General features: G+C 37.4%; 1 long non-coding RNA gene across 5 annotated transcripts in view; it reads right to left on the bottom strand.

Moving 5' to 3' along the window:
• LOC129484906 (uncharacterized) overlaps positions 1 to 10,012 on the bottom strand; it is a 210,234-nt gene that overhangs the window by 56,093 nt on the left and 144,129 nt on the right. For 3 of the 5 annotated variants that reach the window (XR_010121583.1, XR_010121579.1, XR_010121582.1), the window contains one exon: positions 9,210 to 9,438. The exons of the other annotated variants lie outside the window; for them this stretch is intronic. This is a non-coding gene — a long non-coding RNA (uncharacterized lncRNA). The remainder of the gene's footprint in view (positions 1 to 9,209; positions 9,439 to 10,012) is intronic. 5 annotated transcript variants of the gene reach the window in all.

The following is a 10,012-nucleotide window of genomic DNA, read 5'->3' as shown; positions in this document are numbered from 1 at the left end:
ATGGTGAAACTCCATCTCTACTAAAAATACAAAAATTAGCTGGGCGTGGTGGTGCACGCCTGTAGTCCCATCTACTTGGGAGGCTGAGGCAGGAGAATCTCTTGAACCGGGGAGGCAGAGGTTGCAGTGAGCCAAGATTGCGCCACTGCATTCCAGCCTGGCAACAGAGAGAGAGAGACTCTGTCTCAAAAAAAAAAAGAAAAAAAAACAATAAGGGTGTAGAAAAGAAATATTACAAGAAGAATAAAGTGATTGGTTACTTTCACCTAAAGATTAAAGAATAGATCTGACAATGAGACTAATTTGTCTATGGCTGTCATGCTTAAGAAAGAGTTGCTTGGAGTGAAAGGAATTATTTTAGGGCAAAACTTTACCATTCCACTAAAAAGAAAGAGGTAACATGGAGATTTTTTCAACTTAATTTTGTTTAGTATTTGTTTCCTCATGTGATAACCTTGCTAAACCACAAAACCACTAGCCCTAAAAACATCTCTTTTTTAATAGAATAAAAAAAAGTATGAATTTTATTTTTTTACCATTATTTATTTATTTATTTTAAATTTTATTATTAATTATTATACTCTAAGTTTTAGAGTACATGTGCAAATAGTGTACACACTGGTGCAAAATAAATAAGGAGCCAAGTTCTTTCTCTCCCCATGACTTTTCAGTTATGCCATCATTTTATTCAAAAATCTTTAGTTTGCTCTGATCTAAACTCTTCCCTGGGAAACTTGGGGTTATATTTCCATAGAATTTTGTCTTGCTCTTAATAAATTCAAAATTCTTTGGAAAAGATGCATTTCAGAGGATTATTCTTATGACCAGTTATGCTTTAAAAAAATTAAAGTCTTATACACCAATAACAGACAAACAGCCAAATCATGAGTGAACTCCCATTCACAATTGCTTCAAAGAGAATAAAATACCTAGGAATCCAACTTACAAGAGATGTGAAGGACCTCTTCAAGGAGAACTACAAACCACTGCTCAATGAAATAAAAGAGGATACAAACAAATGGAAGAACATTCCATGCTCATGGGTAGGAAGAATCAATACCGTGAAAATGGCAATACTGCCCAAGGTAATTTATAGATTCAATGCCATCCCCATCAAGCTACCAATGACTTTCTTCACAGAATTGGAAAAAACTAAAGTTCATATGGAACCAAAAAAGAGCCCGCGTCGCCAAGTCAGTCCTAAGCCAAAAGAACAAAGCTGGAGGCATCATGCTACCTGACTTCAAACTATACTACAAGGCTACAGTAACCAAAACTGCATGGTACTGGTACCAAAACAGAGATATAGATCAATGGAACAGAACAGAGCCCTCTACAGAAATAATGCCACATATCTACAACCATCTGATCTTTGACAAACCTGACAAAAACAAGAAATGGGGAAAGGATTCCCTATTTAATAAATGGTGCTGGGAAAACTGGCTAGCCATATGTAGAAAGCTGAAACTGGATCCCTTCCTTACACCTTAAACAAAAATTAACTCAAGATGGATTAAAGACTTACATGTTAGACCTAAAACCATAAAAACCCTAGAAGAAAACCTAGGCAATACCATTCAGGACATAGGCACGGGCGAGGACTTCATGTCTAAAACATCAAAAGCAATGGCAACAAAAGCCAAAATTGACAAATGGGATCTAATTAAACTAAAGAGCTTCTGCACAGCAAAAGAAACTACCATCAGAGTGAACAGGCAACCTACAAAATGGGAGAAAATGTTTGCAATCTACTCATCTGACAAAGGGCTAATATCCAGAATCTACAAAGAACTCAAACAAATTTACAAGAAAAAAACAACCCCATCAAAAAGTGGGCAAAGGATATGAACAGACACTTCTCAAAAGAAGACATTTATGCACCCAAAAAACGCATGAAAAAATGTTGATCATCACTGGCCATCAGAGAAATGCAAATCAAAACCACAATGAGATACCATCTCACACCAGTTAGAATGGTGATCATTAAAAAGTCAGGAAATAACAGGTGCTGGAGAGGATGTGGAGAAATAGGAACAATTTTACACTGTTGGTGGGACTGTAAACTAGTTCAACCATTGTGGAAGACAGTGTGGCAATTCCTCAGGGATCTAGAACTAGAAATACCATTGGACCCAGCCATCCCATTACTGGGTATATACCCAAAAGATTATAAATCATGCTGCTATAAAGGCACACGCACACGTATGTTTATTGTGGCACTATTCACAATAGCAAAGACTTGGAACCAACCCAAATGTCCAACAACGATAGACTGGATTAAGAAAATGTGGCACATATACCCCATGGAATACTATGCAGCCATAAAAAATGATGAGTTCATGTCCTTTGTAGGGGCATGGATGAAACTGGAAACCATCCTCAGCAAACTATCACAAGGACAAAAAACCAAACACTGCATGTTCTCACTCATAGGTGGGAATTGAACAGTAAGAACACATGGACACAGGAAGGGGAACATCACACTCTGGGGACTGTTGTGGGGTGGGGCGAGGGGGAGGGATAGCATTAGGAGATACACCTAATGTTAAATGACGAGTTAATCGGTGCAGCACACCAACATGGCACATGTATACATATATAACAAACCTGCACATTGTGCACATGTACCCTAAAACTTAAAGTATAATAATAATAAAAGAAAAAAATAAAGTCTTAATTAAAATTCACTTATATTTAATGCATTAGTGGGTAGATTTTTGAGTAAAATCTTTATTAGAATCTATTTGTAACTGGATATTTTGTAATTTTGGGCTTAAACATATTTACTCTTGGGTACTGCTTTTTTATATGTATTCAAATTTATAGCTTAGTCTCTTTTAAAGTAATATTCTACATTACTTTCCCACAAGTGATGATAGTTAATGTATGCCAGAAGAAAATGATTTAATTTTAAGAATGTGATTAGATATAATTGACAGTAAGTGCTCAAAGGAGTTAGATCTGTCAGTACTTTTGAATGTCTCCTGTATTGGAAACTATTAGACTGTCACCTCTTTTTAGGCAGAGGCTTACACATGTTGGTATTTCTGGTACACAGTTACCGAGAAGAGTGCCTTGTCCATAATGAGAAGCATTTAATAAACATTTTGGACTGAGTGAATAAATCTAGAATCCTAAGGAGAAATTGGAATAACTTGATTGTAAATTACTACATTTTCTTTAGTTTTATTTAAATGGATATTATTTCAAGATCTTCATTAAGCAAGTAATTTAGTAAAAACTTACAGAATCCGTAAAAGGAAAGCAAATCTCAAATTTGTAGTTAAGAGTAATAAGTGTTAAGACTAGGGAAGGAAAAACTGTTGCAGAACTGGTTTGAATGAAAACATAGCTGATGTTGCCAAAAAATGGCTTTTTGTGGGTTGAGTCCATTTCCATCATGACTCTAATATCATTAAGATTGAATCATTCATTTCCTCACTATTATATCTAGACAGATTGGAAATTTATCAGAAATAGAAATTATTAAAAGAAAAAGTCTGACTGATGAACAAAGAAGGAATTTGACTATGTATATCAGTGACAACTAAATTGGAAGGTCAGTAAAATAGGCCTATAAACATAAGCAGGTTAAGGACAAGCTAGGGAAACTACAAGTATCTCCTTTTTTATATTGTCTTACCTATTCACTAATTATAACACCTAGAAACAATATAAAATGATGAAGTTTAAGCAGTAATTGAGAAACCATTCTGTTGATATTTATATTTATGTTTATTAGGAAATATTGTTATTATTACTTAGACCAAAGTTGACTTAAAATTGAAAACTGTGGGCTACCCGTAAGGTTTTTTGCTTTGAAATATTCAATCCCTAAAAGCCATTTTGATTTTAAAAATGAAGTTGACCAGTCATCTTGTATGATGACCTCATAATATTTTATAAGTTTGAACTTAAAATAGTTAGAAGTAGACAATTTTAGTAAGCTTTTGTTTTTATTTGGTCTAACCTAAAAGACATTGATTTATCTTAAAGATTTTTAGCAGTGTGCAAGGGATAAATGAGTATGACATGGCTTCCTAGACAAGCAGTGTTCACTCAATGCCAAGTAAACTTTTCTAAGTTCAAAAATATTTTTATATTAAAACACATACCAATGTATTGATGAACAAAATTTGCATTAATTTTTAATATAAACTATAGACTTCCTCAAAGCAATTTTAATCTTGCAATGGGTCATTTGATTCATCCTCCTCACCCCCAAACACTTTGGACCCAATATTGCATGTTAATGACACTCTAAAGTTAAAAAAAAAAAACAAAAAACTTTGTCTTTTGACTTGGAGTACAAATAGCACAATGAATTTTCACTAAACAAATCATTTTGTTTATACAGAGAATTTCAGATAGATGCCATTTTAATGGGATTTTATAATAGATATTTCTAGATTCTTCAGAGTCCTTATACATAATTTGTTCTACACACTTGGGTATTGGTAAGAAAATACAGGATACGGATTTTAATTTGTAATCCACATCCATGTGTATTGATACACGTTCTCTCCTATTTCTCTCCTACCTAATTAGAAGAGGTATTCGTTACAACACCTAACCTTTGGATTCCTCTCTTTTCTTCCTCATGAAACAACTTAATAAAAATGACAATGGCTATTACTTATTGTTCTCTAGGTTCTAGCACTGTGGTAAGTACTTCTGTGTACTGATTTCGTTGAATCCTCCCACCCACCTTTTATGGTAGATATACTTTTATGAATGAGGAAACTGACGCATAACTTTACCAAAATGACAAAGCTATGTCTAAGAAATTGGGTATCAAACTCAGCTCTAACCCCAAACTCCTTAAAAAAAAAAAAAAAAAAAAAAAAAAAAAAACTGCTTTGTAATCCTATCAATTTGGTATCTTCAGTGTCTCTACTGGCACTTTTCCCTCAGAATACAGTATGAACATTCTCAAGGCCTTTCAGTAGTAAAGAAATCCTCCCACAATTTTACATCAGATCTTTATTATTTGCTTACAGTGAGGTTATTTGAAAGTGAGTGTTCTGTACTCAGTCTCCAATTTCTCAGCTTCCATTTTATCTTGTATCCATAGCAATCTGGTTCCCCTCGGCACTCCACTGACAGTGTTCTTACTAAATCACCAGTGACCTCCATATTGCCAAATAAAGAGATATCTGATCTCTAGAGCATTTCTTAACTACTTCCTTTATTTCCTTTTTTTTTTTTTTTGGCTTCTGTAAATACTCTTCTTGATTTTTCTGTTTTTCTGGACATTCCTTAGTGTGTTTTGCCAGCTCTTCTTTCTCTACACTATATTTTGGGTTTTCTTGTATTCCTTCTGTGCTCATTCCATCACCTGCTTTCAGTAATCTCATTCACACCTGGGATTTCAGCTATAATACGTTCCACTGATTATTCTCAAACAGCCATCTCCAACCTAGACATCTCTGGCACTCCAGGTACATGTATTCAGTCATGTCCTAAACATCTCATTTCACAGGTTCCTCAAACTCAAATTCAAATCAGGTAGAGCCTCATCCAAATTGCTTAGTTCCCTCTATTCATGTACATGTGGATAGTACCATTCATGCTTTATTACTCAAACGAAAATTTGGGCTTTATCCTTGACTCTTCCTCTTCCTCGTTACCCACATCCCATTAGTCTCCAAGTCCTACTAATTCCACCTCCTACCTAGTATTTTATATAACCATCCCCTCATCTTCATTCCTACTGCCTTTACACTATGAAGGCCTTCACCATTTTTTCCGGTAGTTATTGTTATAGCTTGTTAACTGTTTTTATTCTCCTGTCTCAAGCCTCATTTTGCTCCAATATAACTTCCATATTTTTGCCAAAACAATCTGTCTATACTCCATATAACTTTCACCATAAAGGATACATTCCTTGTGTTAGCCTGTCAGGCCTGCCTTCCAAGTCCTTATACATAATTTGTTCTACACACTTAGGTATTGGTAAGGAAAATACAGGATACGGATTTTAATTTGTAATCCACATCCATGTGTACTGATACACGTTCTCTCCTATTTCCTACCTAATTAGAAGAGGTATTCTTTACAACACCTAACCTTTGGATTCCTCTCTTTCCTTCCTCATGAAACAACTTAATAAAAATGACAATGCTATTACTTATTCTTCACTAGGTTCTAGCACTGTGGTAAGTACTTCTGTGTACTGATTTTGTTGCCTTGTGATTAGCCTGTTTCCAAAATCTCTAGCTGTTCCTCAGTCACCTTCCTGTCATTTAGAACTGTTTGTAAATCTCTGAAAATGTTATGTGTTTTTTTAAAACCAGTTCCACGTGGGTTCAAAATACATGCTGGTCTCAAAACATGTTAGTCACAAGTGAAGCAAGGCTCAGCTGGGAGAATAGATCGTGCTGGTGGCACAAATCTGGCATGAAAAATGTTTTCCCATGTTATTTATGAATCACAGGTTTGCGTCCAGGAGAGATACTCAAGAGTAGAGAATCATGGACAGTGACTAATGAATATAACAGCTTAACTGACTTTTTATGTCATTGATCCCCACCACAACATGTTGGAGATGGGAGGATCATGGCAGGTAGAGGGGAGAGCCTTACAGCTGGTGGGGAGGTAGGTCTAGAGTGCAAGGCTTGGTCCACATAACTATGTGGCATCACTAAGTCTCTCTTTAATCCAAAGGCAGGAACTTGCTTGTCACTCTAGTTTTGCCAAAACATAGGAAAACGCTTATTACCCAGGCAGTGCTGCAAAATAGGATCAGAGCTATGAAGTCCAGGGGTGAAGTAAGCAGCCCACTTGCAAACCATGCACCATTTTGTTTTGTGATTTTTCTTTTTTTGGCCCATTGCAAGTAGTGCTGTTTCAGCAGAGCTGTAAACGGAGCTGCATGGCCAACATCTGTGAAACAGTAAGAGCGGTCCCCACATGGCCTTCTGTCGTCAAAGTGAGGCTTATCAATTCAGAAAGAGTAGGGATTCTGGAGCTATGCTAGTTAATATGCAGGACTTTTCTCATTCCGTGTTACCCAGTAACTGGTAGAATAGATAGTTCTGCTTCATTACGAATGACACAGTTTCACAGTCAAGGGGCACCACTCCCACCCCCTGAACCTTTGAAGAACTCCATCCTCAGGCCTTGGTTATTCCACACAAAGTCCTGAGAAATGATCTAAACTCCACAGTGAAGGGAACCATGACCTACTGCTACCATCCCCTTCACGGGGTCGTCAGCCAGCTCTTTCCCAGCAGAGCCACCAGACCCAAAACTCAGCCCTAGAGGCTCAGGAAATTTTTTTTTTTTTTTTTTTTTTTGAGACACCTGTTTGCATCTTCTGCCAGACTTCAGACTGGAAATGCTTTGCGTTCTGTTGCCGCCCTTGAATTTGATGCCTAAGATAGAATTTCTGAATGAGAATGCTTTGCAGGTTACCAGGCTTCCTGTTACATTTGGAGAGGCAGGCTCAGTAGCTTCAGAAGAGTAAAATGTTTTGTTTACACCAGACCAGAGCTCAGATCTCAGCTCTGAAAAATATGGGCTGAAACAGCTACCTTGGAAGTCACTTTTCAGTCAAAGGATGAGATTCTGGCAGTCTGCTGCACTCAAGGGTCTATACTTACGTTTAGAAGTGACAACTAAAGCTGTAGGTGCAGCCAAGGATGGGATGTGGAGTGAGGGTCTTGGCTGACCTATTATTGATCACAAATAGAGGGTAAAGCTCAGCAGTAAAACCCTGAAATACATCAAGATGTCTGATTTGGTCATAGTGTCAGAATTGGAGAAAAGCTAAAAACTCCAAGGAACTAAACTACTGTCACAGTCCAAAAAAAAAGAGTAATAACCTAACCTTTTTTTTTTTTTTTTTTTGGACGAGTTTGTTTAATCCAGTGTGGTAGAAAAGGCACAATTCCAATGTATCATTTACAATTGAATGTTGTTAACCTGGCTTTGTTCTTTGGAAGAACAATCCTCTTGTTAGGGTTAGGTAATTACTCCCTTCCCTTACTCCTGGACAGTGACAGGAGTCTGACATTGGGATATGGTGTCTCAGAAGCTTAGCTGGTCAGGTGTGTGGAACCCAAAGGAGCGAAGAGCCAAGACAGCCCCTTGGAAAGAAAAATAAATGAAAACCTAGCAAACTGTTAAATTGAATATCACTCAGGAGTTAGGCAGATTGAAATAGTTCAGCCTTGGGACGACGGGACAAAAGCCAGATGAAAGCAATAGGGATTTCGAGATGGCAAAGGGTACAGAGAAGTCACAAGAGCAAGGGAGAAAAGCTGTGCACTTCTTTTGTTTCCTGAAGTAGAGTAGTGCAACTGGTCTGATGAATAATCAGGACTTACAAAGTGTAGTTATAAAGTAACTTTACTTCCCACTGTTCCTTTAAATTTGGTAGGTATGGTTGTTCTGGCAGGTTGACTGAAAATTCAAATTGTTTCTTTTTTTTTTATTTTTCCAGGTTATGTTTTGAAGATACAGTCTCACTGTAGTAATGAGAATGACCATTTCCACGTAAAGGGCAAAGATTCCAACCTCGTCAAAATTACAGCTACTCTTAACTCCTCTAGCTGGGGAAGGAAATAGGGATAGCTGCTTCGTTTCTTCTCTTTCTTCTTCAGCTTGCAGTCTTTGACCCCTCAAGGGATGGAAGAGAGGTGGAGGGGAGGAAAGAGGCATAAGGAAGGCAGAAGAGTTTGAACTTCACTAGCGCCATGGTAACCTGGCTCTGGCAGACTGCATCTTCTGATGTTTACAGTGCATCGTGCACTGATACTCCTGATACTGGGGATCTCCCACCTGTGCAGTTGCTTCTTTACCTTACTCTTTCCATGGCTTTTAGGAATTCATTTGATACCCTAGCTTCTCTGTACTGAGGTCGGTTTGCTGATCCAGGTGGCCCTCATGGGCAGGACCTCCCATGGCCATATACTGGCTCTCTATTCATGGCCCTCTGTGGTCTGTGGGAAACCCTCTCACAACCTTTGTCCTTGCAAGTCTGGGCACCCATGCAGATCCACAGCTGCCTGTTGACCTCATTTCTCAGCGCCTGGCCAATGCTGTGGTCCTTCTGGTTTCACGGACAAGAATCAACACCAGTGCACTGGGCCTGCCAACTGCAGGGCCATGTACCAATCTCTCTGAGGGCCAATTAAATCCCTTTCCACTAGGATTTGAGGGGAGGGGTAGTCACCCCATTACCCCCTCCCAGTGGGGGTACTCACAGCATTATAACAACTCTCCAAGGAATCCTCTTTATAAATCTGCCTTTCGTCTCCAGCTCCTGAACTTTTTATAACTCCAATGTGGGTAAGGGATTTCGGAGTCATATGAGTTGTTCTTGACCCTCTTCTTTGGCATTTTTCTTCTTTGTCTGACTTACCACTCTTTCAGTTACCCTTTTTTTGATGAGATTCTCTCACTTTGCTTAAACATCCTTTTCACCAGCAATAACTGTTTGAAATATAATGGGAAAAAGATTCTTCTACCAACAGAAATAGAGAATGTAAGATTAATCAGAAATATTTGGGTCCTATAAGAAAAGCATAACTGCACTAAAATATAGAGAAGATTACTAAATACAGAGACAGCATTTTTTTAGGGAATGAATATTATAAATATCTCAGTTCTTAACAGGGTAGTAAAATAAGTTTAATACAATCATAAGTAAAATGTCAGTAGTTATCTATAGTCCAAGTGTTTTGAGTTTTTTCCCCTATTTTCTGAAATTTGACTATAAATTTGTTTAATCTTATACCCTTAAGAATAAAGTTAAATGCATCAAGGGAATCAAATCATACCGAAGGAATCATAATGAAATGTAACAGTCCCCTATTCCAACATTTCTGACCCAAGTCCCACTCCCAAGAGGAAACCAATATTATTTCTTATGGTAATCAACTCCATGTCTGTAAATAATGTGTTATTTTATAATTTATAATGCTGTCTTTTTCTAAATTTGTCAACTTTAGATATTATTAATGGCCCACTATGATAGATGAGGGCTTATTTCACTTATACAGTTTAC

The sequence above is a fragment of the Symphalangus syndactylus genome, chromosome 6 (assembly GCF_028878055.3).
Source record: "Symphalangus syndactylus isolate Jambi chromosome 6, NHGRI_mSymSyn1-v2.1_pri, whole genome shotgun sequence".
Taxonomy (NCBI): domain Eukaryota; kingdom Metazoa; phylum Chordata; class Mammalia; order Primates; family Hylobatidae; genus Symphalangus; species Symphalangus syndactylus.
This window is presented reverse-complemented; position numbering and strand designations above follow the sequence as displayed.